Source organism: Amblyraja radiata, chromosome 26 (assembly GCF_010909765.2).
Source record: "Amblyraja radiata isolate CabotCenter1 chromosome 26, sAmbRad1.1.pri, whole genome shotgun sequence".
Classification (NCBI taxonomy): domain Eukaryota; kingdom Metazoa; phylum Chordata; class Chondrichthyes; order Rajiformes; family Rajidae; genus Amblyraja; species Amblyraja radiata.
The window spans coordinates 7,700,859-7,713,607 of NC_045981.1; the positions used below are offsets into that span (position 1 = coordinate 7,700,859).

The window sequence follows — 12,749 nt, forward strand, 5'->3', positions numbered from 1 at the left end:
TTCAGCATATAAAAGGCATGCTCAATTGGGTTCAGATCGGGTGATTGACTTGGCCACTCAAGAATTAATCTTTTTTTAGCTTTGAAAAACTCCTTTGTTGCTTTACCAGTATGTTTGGGATCATTGTCTTGCTGTAGAATGAACCACCGGCCAATGAGTTTTGAGGCATTTGTTTGAACATGAGCAGATAGGATGTGTCTATACACTTCAGAATTCATTATACTACTACCATCAGCAGTTGTATCATCAATGAAGATAGGTGAGCCAGTACCTTCAGCAGCCATACATGCCCAGGCCATAACACCCCCACCATCGTGTTTCACAGATGAGGTGGTATGCTTTGGATGTTGGGCAGTTCCTTCTCTCCATACTTTGCTCTTGCCATCACTCTGATATAAGTTAATCTTCGTCTCATCTGTCCACAAGATTTTCCAGAACTGTGGTTGCTCTTTTAAGTACTTCTAGGCAAATTGTAACCCGGCCATCCTATTTTTGCAGCTAACCAGTGTTTTGCATCTTACAGTGTAGCCTCTGTATTTCTGTTCATGAAGTCTTCAGCGGACAGTGGTCATTGACAAATCCACACCTGACTCCTGAAGAGTGTTTCTTATCTGTCAGACAGGTGTTTGGAGGTTTTTCTTTATTATAGAGAGAATTATTCTGTCATTAGCTGTGGGGGTCTTCCTTGGCTTGCCAGTCCCTTTGCAATTTGTAAGCTCACCAGTGCTCTCTTTCTTCTTAATGATGTTCCAAACATTTGATTTTGGTAAGGCAAAGGTTTGGCTGATGTCTCTAACAGTTTTATTCTTGTTTCTCAGTCTCATAATGGCTTCTTTGGCTTTCAATGGCACAACTTTGGTCCTCATGTTGATAAACAGCAATAAAAGTTTCCAAAGGTGATAGAAAGACTGGAGGAAAGACTAGATGCTGAGAGCTCTCTTATACCTGCATTAAGGAGGCAATTAAACACACCTGAGCAATTACAAACGCCTGTGAAGCCGTGTGTCCCAAACATTATGGTGCCCTGAAATGGGGGGACTATGTATAAACACAGCTGTAATATCTATATGGTGAAACCAAAATGTATAAAAACACCCTTTAATAAAATCTAACAATATGCACTTTAACCACATGTGAATTTGATTTACTACAAATCTCAAATTGTGGAGTACAGCGGCAAATAAATAAATGATGGGTCTTTGTCCCAAACATTATGGAGGGCACTGTAAGCTCTCCCAGGGCCCTATTGGATGGAGAGAGAATGCAGGAACTGGGGTCTGGAGCCAGATGTCAAACCACTGGGATTACCAAATAGAAGCAGATTATCAGAGAGTTTTATTGTATTGCATGTCAGCTATTATTTTTAAAAATCTACAAAGTAAATATTTGCACAAATAGCCTTTCCTGACTTTCTCTAGCCCTCAACGCTTACAAAATGCTCAGAGGTAATCTAAGGAGTTATTATTGCCTTTCTACCCTTGTTCAAGAACTCTCAGCGCTAGAGACCAGAGTTCAATCCTTACTTTGGGTGCTATCCATGCAGAGTTCATACGTTCTCCCTGTGACTACGTGGGTTTTCTCCGGGTGCTCTGGTTTCTTCCCACATTCCGAATACATGAAGTTTTATAGGTTAATTGACTTCTGTAAATTGCCCCAAGCAACATAGAATTAGTGTACGTGTAATGGATGATTAGCGTATACACAGTGGGCAAATGGGCCTGATTCCATGCTGTATCTCTGATCTAAACTAAAAATGCATGCGAAAGGGATTATTCTAGGGGACTAATGCAGAGAAAATAATTTAAACCTTTAATCCGACATTTAATACAAAATAGTGGATAAACATAATGGGTAGTTTGATTTGTTACACCCTGAATTTAAAACAATTAAAATAATTTATTAAAATCTATATATATCAAACAATGCACAAATAAAAATGACCAGGCAGTTTATAATACAAAAGAAATATCCATTCAATGCTACCTCAGCAGCAAATTGTCAAACTCACTCACAGACACAAAATGCCCTGTCCCCTGCCTTCGACTAGTACAGAGAGAAGAAAAGTGAGCAGCCTAGATCTTACCCTATTAAAACGATGACGGCTTCATAATCTTGAGTTACAAATAGAAATGAAGATTGCACAATTAACATGCAACCAGTTTCTAACTTTTTCAGGAAGGGAAAGCCACTAATGAAGCAACTGAAAATGTGTGGCCTTGGACACTGCCTTGAGGAACTTGCAAAAACAATGTCTTCTGATTGAGATTATGAACGTACAATATCTAATTTTCTTTTGCAGGTTTGACAAAGAGCATTTTCCTTTAATGTTTAATGCTTAAATGCTAGATATAGGCCAGTTCGCCACAAAGTCCAGACTTCCCACCATTAACATAATCTACACATCACGCTGCCTCGGAAAAGCAGCCAGAAAAGACTTGTTCTCCCTGCTTCCATCTGGCAGAAAGTACAGCAGCTTGAAAACACACCACCAGATTCAAGAACTGCTTCCTCCCATCTTATTCTAAATGGCCCTTCCATAAGCAGGAGTACTCAGATCACCCCTAATCCTCCTGTGCTCCAAAAAATAGAGACCCATCCTACTCAACCTCTCACTACATCACACACCCTCTAGTCCTGGCAATATCCTCGTAAATCTTATCTGAACCCACAAGCTCGACAATATCTTTCCTATAACATGGTGCCCAGAACTGAACACAATATTCTAAATGTGGTCTCACCAATGTCTTATACAACTGCAACATGACCTCCCAGGAGAGATCCTTTAATTCTGCGCATGCAATTATCCCTCCTCTACCCCACCCCCTTCCACCTATATTCCTTCCTTGGGTTTCACATTTCATACCTCTTCCATCTTTATTTCCTCATCTCACACATTTTGTCTTTTCATCTCTGGCCTTTGTCCAACCGTCTTCCAATCAAAAATCCCCTTCAACGGAAAATTGCCAAGCTTTGTCCCACCCCCATCTCTCTTCCAGCTTTCTGCCCCTTACTACAATATGTCTGAAGATGGGTACCAATTTGAAACTTCGCTTATTCTTGTTCTCCAGCGATGCTACCTGACCTGCTGTGCACTTTGTATCCTATTAAATCATTAATATCTTGTACAGTTGCAAAATGTAACTCTAAACTCCTGGACCCAATACCAATCTGATGTAGGGAAGCCTTGCTACCCTGTTCACCTGTGCTACCACTTTCAGGAAATTGTGTACCTGTACACATAATATCTGTTCCACAGTTAAATTCAATCTACCATTCCTTGGCCCACTTCTTTAGTTGATCCGGATCCTTTTGTAAACTTGGATAGACTTCCTCAAGGCTAATTTTGGGTCATCCACAAATTTACTAACCACGTTATCCAAATTGTTAATATAGATGACAAATAATTGTGGGCCCAGCACATCCCTGCAAAACACTACTGGTCACAGGCCTCCAATCAGAAAAACATCCTTCTACCACCATCCTCTGACTCCATCCAACACGCCATTTTAAATCTAGTTGACTTGCTCACTTTGGATTCCATGTGATTTAACCTTCTGATTTACCTTTCCCTATGGAACCTTGTCAAAAGACCTTGCTAAAGTGTTCCATGGTTCCTTTTATCAGCTTGATTGATTTGTATGCAAATCACAGTTGTTGGCTGTTTTTTCTTTCAAATAGAAATGTTGTTGTTTTCTGGTTCTAACTTTCATATGATTTGTGGAGAATTTGTCTGTTCCTCGGAAGAGTGTTAGGATACCTCGTGTCTCTGCCCTCTCAAATAGACATCTCATCTGACAGATGCCAACTTCCTGTTGATGGTTTAAATCACCTTAATTGAAAATTGTATGTTAATACAATTGAATGTATTATAAATGTATGTTACTAGTAAGTAAGTTTATTGGCCAAGTATTCACATACTAGGAATTTGCCTTGGTGCTCCGCCCACAAGTGACAACATGACATAGTCAGTTTCGAATGACTCAGAAAACACTAAACATTAATAATAATAAGACATTAATGATAAAACATCATTGATCAAGCATGTGAACCAACAAAATACCAGATCAAAGGGTGGCTACAGAATTTTGGCTGTTGAGTAGAGCAACTACTCGTGGATAAAAACTGTTTTTATGTCTGGCTGTGGCAGCTTTGACAGTCCGGAGTCGCCTTTCGGAGGGAAGTGATTCAAAGAGTTTGTGGCCAGGGTGAGAGGGGTCAGAGACGATCTTGCCCGCTCGCTTCCTGGCCCTTGCAGTGTACAGTTCATCAATGGAGGGAAGGTTGCAGCCAATAATCTTCTCTGCTGATCGGACGATTCGCTTCAGCCTCCATGTGTCGTGCTTGGTGGCTGAGCCAAACCAGACCATGATGGAGAAGGTGAGAACAGACTCTACGATGGCCATGTAGAATTGGACCATCATTGCCTATGGCAGATTGTGCACTACTACATGCATAACTTACAATTAATCTCGAGTGCTAGTTGTTTGGCAATTGTTTTAAATTTCATGAACTTATCGTAAGTAGGGCAAGCTCTGTTTGGCAGGAAGTGGTTTCAAATTGGTATTTCCCTCGTTTGAAGAAAATGATCCAAATCTGCAATCATGTGCTATAATCATTAGGATATTGTAATTCACGATGAAATTTTGTGATGCACTATCCTTTCTTAGAGAAATATTACTTTAACTGTTGGGAATAGTATATTTATTCCAATGTGCATTTGTAGTAGCAGGATTGTTTTAAAGTTCCACTGGTATTTGTGGCCTTGGATTTATTTTGACATTGTGAATGGCTGGAGAGGTCACATAGTATTGTGGTATGATTAAGAAATGGCAACATAAAATTGGTAGATCGGTGCAAAATGCCTAGTTTCAACAGACAGAATTCTGCATTTGGTGACTAAGATTGGCTCCTGAATTCAGCCAAGGAGAACGTGGCTTAAAGACTGAATAACTGAGATGAAGTGGGGGGGAGATAGGTTTATGTTTATTATAGCCACATGTATCGAGGCACAGTGAAAAGCTTTGTTTTGTATGCTAGCCCAACAGATCAGATATACAATCAAGTCAAACTCAGTTACAATAGATAGAGCCGATACAGAGGGCAGAAAATAATTCTCAGCGTTACGTCACATTGTGTCCCCTCGGTTCCATGGACAAAGCCCAATATCCCCAATGGGTTGTCCATCTAAAAGTTGTGTCATAGGATCATGACTCTTTGAGGTTGTCTTCCTCAAAGAGAAGTGGAATTTGAGTACTTTAAAGGTCAGGGTAAATAGATTTTTGATTAGAGGGTGAAAGGATATTGTGGATAAACACAAATACCCATGAGGTTACAATCACAGTGGTTTAGAATTCTTATGTTCTCAATGGCAAACCAGGCACAAAGGGGCAAGTGGAATATGCCTGCTCCTAATTTGTACAAAAATGAATGAGTAGATATAAACCGTGCAGAGGTAAAAATTGATCAATTCTCAAGTGTAAATCCATCAACCCACAAGACTCCCCTGCTTTATCACCATGGTCCTTCAGCTCAATCTCATTGCTTATTTTGTGTCAATAACCGTTTTAGAAACCAGTCTGTATCTTGAATGCACCCCAGAATATAAACCCATGATTAAATGGCAGCGTTGAAACAACAAAACTAACCACAACATCTTCAAAGACACTGAATTGTAGACTAAATATCTATTACAGCCTTGGGTAGTAATCTTTTACTATTCACATGTAGCTATAATTTAGATTAGATATAACAAATAGTACGGTATTTACTTAGGGATGTTGTACTCAAAGTCACTTTGAACATGCTCCATAGTCCACATTATTCATTTGTACCTTGTACTCAATTCCATTATATAAATTCAGTCGAAAAAGCTTGCGCAGTGGAAAGTTCTGCCAACATATGGCCCTTAGACTTTTTGTTTGTTTCCAGGCAGAACAGCAATTCCTGTTAAATATTGTGAAGAGCCAGAAGGCTGCGGATGCAGCAGGAAAATGTCAGGTGTGTAATTGTCATGGTAATGACAACTGAACAATGAAATTCTTACATACGGCAACTATAATTATGACATAATTATGTAAGAGGACGAGGAGTGAGAAGGGGGGGGGGGGGAGGGGGGGGGCGGCGAACCCCGGCTCACTCGGGCAGCTCGGCGCGGACGAGGGCCCAGGCTTCGGACCGGCGGCCAGGATGTCCGACGGGGATGCAGCCCGCAGCCGCCACCCCTTGGGGAGGCGAACTCCCCACCCCTCGGAGACAGAGGCAACGACCATCGTGAGGAAAGGGGAGCGGCGTCGACAAAGCAAGGTCGAGTCATTTGGGCGGGAGCAGCCACTCACTCACCTCAGCCGAGCACTCGCATGGCAGCCGCTAGCCCGCCCGGCGCTCGAGCCGCCAACTGCCACCCGCTCGCGCCATCCACACACACAGCCTGTTGACACCCGCCGCGGCACTGCGCACGCGCGGGTCTCTGTACTCTCCTACTCTCCCTCTCTCCCCTCCCCACCCACCGCCGCTGCCGTGACGTTACGCATGCGCGCGTTCGCTCCACCCACCGCCGCTGCCGTGACGTTACGCATGCGCGCGTTCGCTCCACCCACCGCCGCTGCCGTGACGTAACGCATGCGCGCGTTCGCTCCACCCACCCACTGCCGCGACGTTACGCATGCGCGCGTTCGCTTCACCCACCCATCCACCACCGCTGCCGTGAAGCCACGCATGCGCGCGTTCGCTCCACCCACCGCCGCTGCCGTGACGTAACGCATGCGCGCGTTCGCTCCACCCACCCACTTCCGCGACGTTACGCATGCGCGCGTTCGCTTCACCCACCCATCCACCGCCGCTGCCGTGAAGCCACGCATGCGCGCGAATTCGCCCCACCCACCCTCCCTGCCGGATCTCCACGCGTGCGCACACACACCTCTCTCTCTCTCCCCAATCTCAGCCAAAGATCTTATAGCGGAGCTCTGCTCTAAGATCCAAAGAAGTAAACTAAACTAAGATCTTTGGTCTCAGCCTTTCCCTCTCAGACGTGGCCAATTAATGCCCAACAGCCCCTCCCCGCCGAGCAAGGCCTGGGAGAGAGCAGAATACGTCGATTGTTTCCCACGCTCTACTAATCCGCGATTGCCCCTCATCCGTGCTGTCTCCCGACGTGTAAATACATGTTTTCTTGGAGAAGCTCGCTGGATTTTCCTTTTTTTCTGTCACTGGCTCACGCTCGGCTTTACTGTGAAATACATCTCCTCAAAGTGTGCACTTTGCAATGTAAATGTAGTTTGTGGGAGCGGCTTGTTGTTGTCGTGGGCGCAGCTTGAGGCTCAGGAGTCCCCAGCTGTGCTGATAGAAGATCATTGACCCGGGACATGAACGTTGTTTTTGTTTTCTGTCTCTCTCATCTGCCGATACTGTCAGATCTACTGCATATTTGCATTTGGATCTGTTTTTGTCCTCCACTATTATAGCGGAGCAGGAGAATGGATGGCAAAGCAAGCCTCTATTTATTTAGAGTCAGCGGGTAGCAAAAGGATTTGAGTATAGGAGCAGGGAGGTGCTACTGCAGTTGTACAGGGTCTTGGTGAGACCACACCTGGAGTATTGCGTACAGTTTTGGTCTCCTAATCTGAGGAAAGACATTCTTGCCATAGAGGGAGTACAGAGAAGGTTCACCAGACTGATTTCTGGGATGTCAGGACTTTCATATGAAGAAAGACTCGGTTTGTACTCGCTAGAATTTAGAAGATTGAGGGGGGATCTTATAGAAACGTACAAAATTCTTAAGGGGTTGGACAGGCTAGATGCAGGAAGATTGTTCCTGATGTTGGGGAAGTCCAGAACAAGGGGTCACAGTTTAAGGATAAAGGGGAAATCTTTTAGGACCGAGATGAGGAAAACTTTTTTTCACACAGAGAGTGGTGAATCTCTGGAATTCTCTCCCGCAGAAGGTAGTTGAGGCCAGTTCATTGGCTATATTTAAGAGGGAGTTGGATCTGGCCCTTGTGGTTAAAGGGATCAGGTGGTATGGAGAGAATGCAGGAACAGGATACTGAGTTGGATGATCAGCCATGATCATATTGAATGGTGGTGCAGGCTCGAAGGGCCGAATGGCCTACTCCTGCACCTATTTTCTATGTTTCTATGTAGTCGGCACTGTAGTTCCTGGTCTTTGGGGCTTCTGTGTTTCTAGACTGAATCTTTGTTGGGTTTGTATCCGGTTTGTGGGAAAAACTTACAACGTCCTTCCAATCAAAATAAGGAAACTCCCCAACAATTGTGCTCATATATTAATCCTTAATATTCACCATTGTCTAATTACGCAGAGTGAGGGCTTCAACTGCAAGGCATTGTCCTGTCACCTGCCAAAATAATTCCAGATTCAGTCAAATTGTGATGAAATCATTTGCATTTCAATTGGCAGTTTGCATATTTAATTAAACGGACCAATCGTTCTTCAAGTCCATAGAGCCATTCAGCCATTTGCGTTTGGTTTGTGCATAGTTGATTTGGAAAAGTTGTCTATTGATTTGAATAAAGTTATCAGGTCTGCTGTAAGTGGAAAGATGTGTGTCGGGCACAGTTCAACCCAGTGTGAGAGAGGTGACATCAATAAGCAAAATAATGTTTTGAATGATTGTCTTGAAGAATTGTAGTACAAACCAGAGGAAATGCACAGACGATTAAAAACATCACATTTTGTGTGCAAGGAAATTCAATTTTACCACACATTTGGTTTGAAAAGCTGTTTCAAAATAACATAGGCAACCATCAATCAAAGACTTTATTGTCATTCAGAAATACACCAACAAATGCAAGTCTGAACGAAATTTAGTTGCATCTGGCTCACCGTGCAGCATAAAGTAACAAAAGGATAAAATAGATAAGAAGATAAAATAGATAATAGTGGCGGCACATTATATGGAATTCAAGAGTCTGATGGCTCAGGGGAAGAAGCTGTTGCAAAACCTAGCCATTCTGCTCCTTATACTACGATACCTTTTGCCCGAGGGCAGCAGAGTGAACAGTCCATAATGGAGATGTGCGGGGTCTTTTATAATGCTGTTGGCCTTGGACAAGCAACGTTTGCACGCAATGTTACTTAGAGGCAGAAGATATTGTTTATTCTTTTGGTGGGATTACTCCTCACCTATTTTCTACTTCAACATGATGTTCATTGCTCTGGATTTATAATTTCCATGGAATAATTAAGAATCTGGGGCAACCTAGTTACCAAAATATCCCGTAGGAATGAACTGCAGATGCTGGTTTAAACCGAAGATAGATAGACACAAAATACTGGAGTAACTCAGCGGGACAGGCAGCATCTCTGGCGAGAAGGAATGGGTGACGCTTTTCGGGTTGAGACCCTTCTTCAGACTAGTCAGGGGAGTGGGAAACGAGAGCTATTTCGGATATAACGAGACCTTTCTGTCCTAGACCTCCTCCACTGTCAGAGTGAGGCTAAAGGCAAATTGGAGTGACAGCATTTCATATTTCGCTTCGGCAGCTTACAACCCAGTGGTATGAATATTGATTAATCTAATTAAAAGTAACCCCTGCATTCCATCTCTCTCCATCTCTCCCCCACCCAAGTGGCACCAGCTACTCATTCTCACCTAGCAAACAAATAACAATGGCCTGTTTCCTTTATCATTCTGCATATCTTTCATTAATTTGTACTATATCTCTCTACTTCACTGTCTACATCTCTCATTTCCTTTTTCCCTGACTCGTCTAGAGAAGGGTCTCGATCCAAAACGTCACCCATTCTCTCTCTCCAGAGATGTTGCCTGTCCCGCTGAGTTACTCCAGCATGTTGTGTCTATTTACCAAAATATCCTCCCAGGTCTTATTTGGCAAGATACAAATTGATGGTGTTTCTTATTTTTTTCTGCACTTTTTCCTTCAGTGCCTCCATTGTTGTTCCATGCAAATTGCATGGGTAAATGTAACAATCAGTTACAGACTGGCAGCCTGCCTACAATGATGCCATTGTTTCAAAGTTTTCCCTGTAGTCTCTGCACTAGAATAGCTGAGAACTGCAGGACAACAAACTCGATTTCCTTCTGGTCAACGTTGATGCACCATTGCACAGTAAAGGCCCTGTTTCACGGTGCGAGTCCACCCACGAGTGATCCCGAGTTTAAAACAAATCAATCTCGTGGTAATCACGTAGAATTAACGTAGTGGGAACGTCGGAACTCGTAAAGCTAACGGCAGGTACTCGGGAAACTTGTTAACTCGTGAAAATCTTTCAACATGATGAAAGATTTCCACGAGTCAAATTTACTCTTGACGTAAATATTTTAAACTTTTAAACTCGTTGTAAGAACGTAGTAGCCCGTGAGTTTACCGTAGTGACCCGTGAGTCTACCGTGGGTACTCTTTAACTCACCAGACAGGCAGCATCTCTGGAGAGAAGGAATGGATGACGGGATGACGTTTCCAAAATTCTGCTGTGTCTTTGTGTTACTCCAGCACTGTGTGTTCACTTTTTGTCAACCAGCATCTGCCCTTTCTTGTGTATGACATTATTTGTATCCGTGGCAGTTGATTGTCGCTCCCTTCAGTTTACCAATGGGTCGGGACATGACTGGAGTTGGGAGGGAAAGGTGGGGGGGGAGGGGAGGGGAGGGGGGGGAGGGTTGAGGTGACTTAGTATGGGAGACAAGTGTAGGAGAGGTGTACTGACTGTGTGGGCAGACACTTTGGTAGTGATTGCCCATAAGGTTCACTGTCAAGGACTTCATAATGCAGAGAGCATTATAAACAGTTGCCGCAAAAAAAATTTTTGTGTGGATCTGGTATATCTGGGTATTGAAGGCGCTTCTGGTCTTCAGTGTGCAATAGTCACCAAAATACACTGCATCTTTAGAAAGGAAAAATACAAAACATGTCAATCCCACTGGATAGGCCTTAGTCATGGTGCTGTACAACACGGAAACAGGTCCTTCGGCCCAGCTTGGCCGTGCCGTACAAGTTGGTGTCTTGGGGTAGTCCTATTTGCCTGCATGTGGCCCAAAGCCCTCTAAACCCTACCCATCCATTTATCTGTCGTTAATAACCTCAAGAAAATATTAAGTCTATGTGAGCCTGCTTCAGTTTCCGGGGTCCAACTCAGAGAGATGTCTCCCCCCTTTCCAGGGTTAATCGCTCCACTGTTTATAATGCTCTCTGCATTATGAAGTCCTCGACAGTGAACCCCATGGGCACTACCAAAGTGTCTGCCCACACAGTCAGTACACCTCTCCTACACTTGTCTCCCGTACTAAGTCACCCAAACCCCCCCCCCCCCCCCCCCCCCCCCCACTTTTTCTCACAGAGAGTTGTGAGTGTGGAATTCTCTGCCTCAGAGGGCAGTGGAGACAGGTTCTCTGGATGCTTTCAAGAGAGAGCTAGATAGGGCTCTTCAAAATAGTGGAGTCAGGGGATATGGGGAGAAGGCAGGAACGGAGTACTGATTGGGGATGATCAGCCATGATCACATTGAATGGCAGTGCTGGCTTGAAGGGCCGAATGGCCTACTCATGCACCTATTGTCTATTGTCATATGCACCAGGAATGGAACAATTAAATTCTTACTTACTGCAGCTTCACAGATCAATTAATGCAATGAAACAGCAATAAATATGCAATAATCAATAATACAATAAATGATCAGTGTAGCAGGTAACCAGACCATAATAGTGTATTTAGTCTAATGTTTCTCTTGCCCTTGTCACTTAGCAACCAATGGATCAATTTTTCTGTGGGGTTTTTATTTCCCAATAGAATGTATACCAGAGAATTTAGTAATATTTCTTTCAGTGCCTGCTGTTGTTTACCAACTGGCATACCTGTTCAACAGATTTCCCAATCTCTCTTTCCCAATGTTCCAGGTTCCAAGTCATGACCCCAAAGGCAGGGAGGCAGAAATATTTGACTAAAATTATATTTACTTTGGAATGGAGGAGATTTTGGAGGAGGATTTACCTGAGGTGAATAAAATTAGGATACAATGGATAAGTAGGGGATACTTCCCTCAGCCACATGGTTAATAAATAACCAGAGGGCTAAGAATAAAAGTAATTGGTGGAAGTCTAGAGAGAATTGAGGGGAAATTCAATTTTCTTCTTCTTGCGTATGGCGTGCACAGCCTAAAGTTGTGGGATAACTAGTCCTACTTGATCTTATTTGATTGTGCACTCCGGGTTGATTGCATTCCTCGAAACAGGGCGGACCACGTGAAGGTTGCAATCTTCCACCCCAAATTAAATCTGAGAATGATGAGGTGCTCAAACCTAGCATAGAATCATACAGCATGGAAACAGGCCGATCGGTCCACCAAGTCAATAGGCGCAGGAGTAGGCCATTCGGCCCTTCAAGCCAACACCGCCATTCACTGCGATCATGGCTGATCATCCACATTCAGTACCCCGTTCCTGCTTTCTCACTGTATCCCCTGACTTCGCTATCTTGAAGAGCTCAATCTAACTCCCTCTTGAAAGCATCCAGAGAATTGGCCCCCACTGCCTTCTGAGGCAGGGAATTCCACAGATTCACAACTATCTGGGCAAAAAAAATTTCCTCATCTCCATTCTAAATTCAAGATTCAAGAGAGTTTATTGTCATGTGTCCCAGATAGGACAATTAAATTCTTACTTTGCTTCAGCACAACAGAATATGGTAGGCCTATCCCTTATTCTTAAACTGTGGCCCCTGGTTCTGGACTCCCCCAACACCGGGAACATGTTTCCTGCCTCTAGCGTGTCCAATCC

At 43.7% G+C, this 12,749-nt stretch overlaps 1 protein-coding gene across 6 annotated transcripts in view; it reads right to left on the reverse strand.

The window, feature by feature from the left end:
* The window catches only part of tex2 (testis expressed 2), a 43,059-nt gene extending 36,582 nt beyond the window's left edge, over positions 1 to 6,477 (reverse strand). For 4 of the 6 annotated variants that reach the window (XM_033044119.1, XM_033044120.1, XM_033044117.1 and 1 more), the window contains exon 1: positions 6,340 to 6,477. The gene's annotated coding sequence lies outside the window, so the exon portion shown is untranslated. Of the gene's footprint in view, positions 1 to 6,331 lie in introns of all 6 variants that reach the window. The other 2 variants (XM_033044118.1, XM_033044122.1) reach the window with 2 other exon arrangements.
* Positions 6,478 to 12,749: the final 6,272 nt, after the last annotated feature.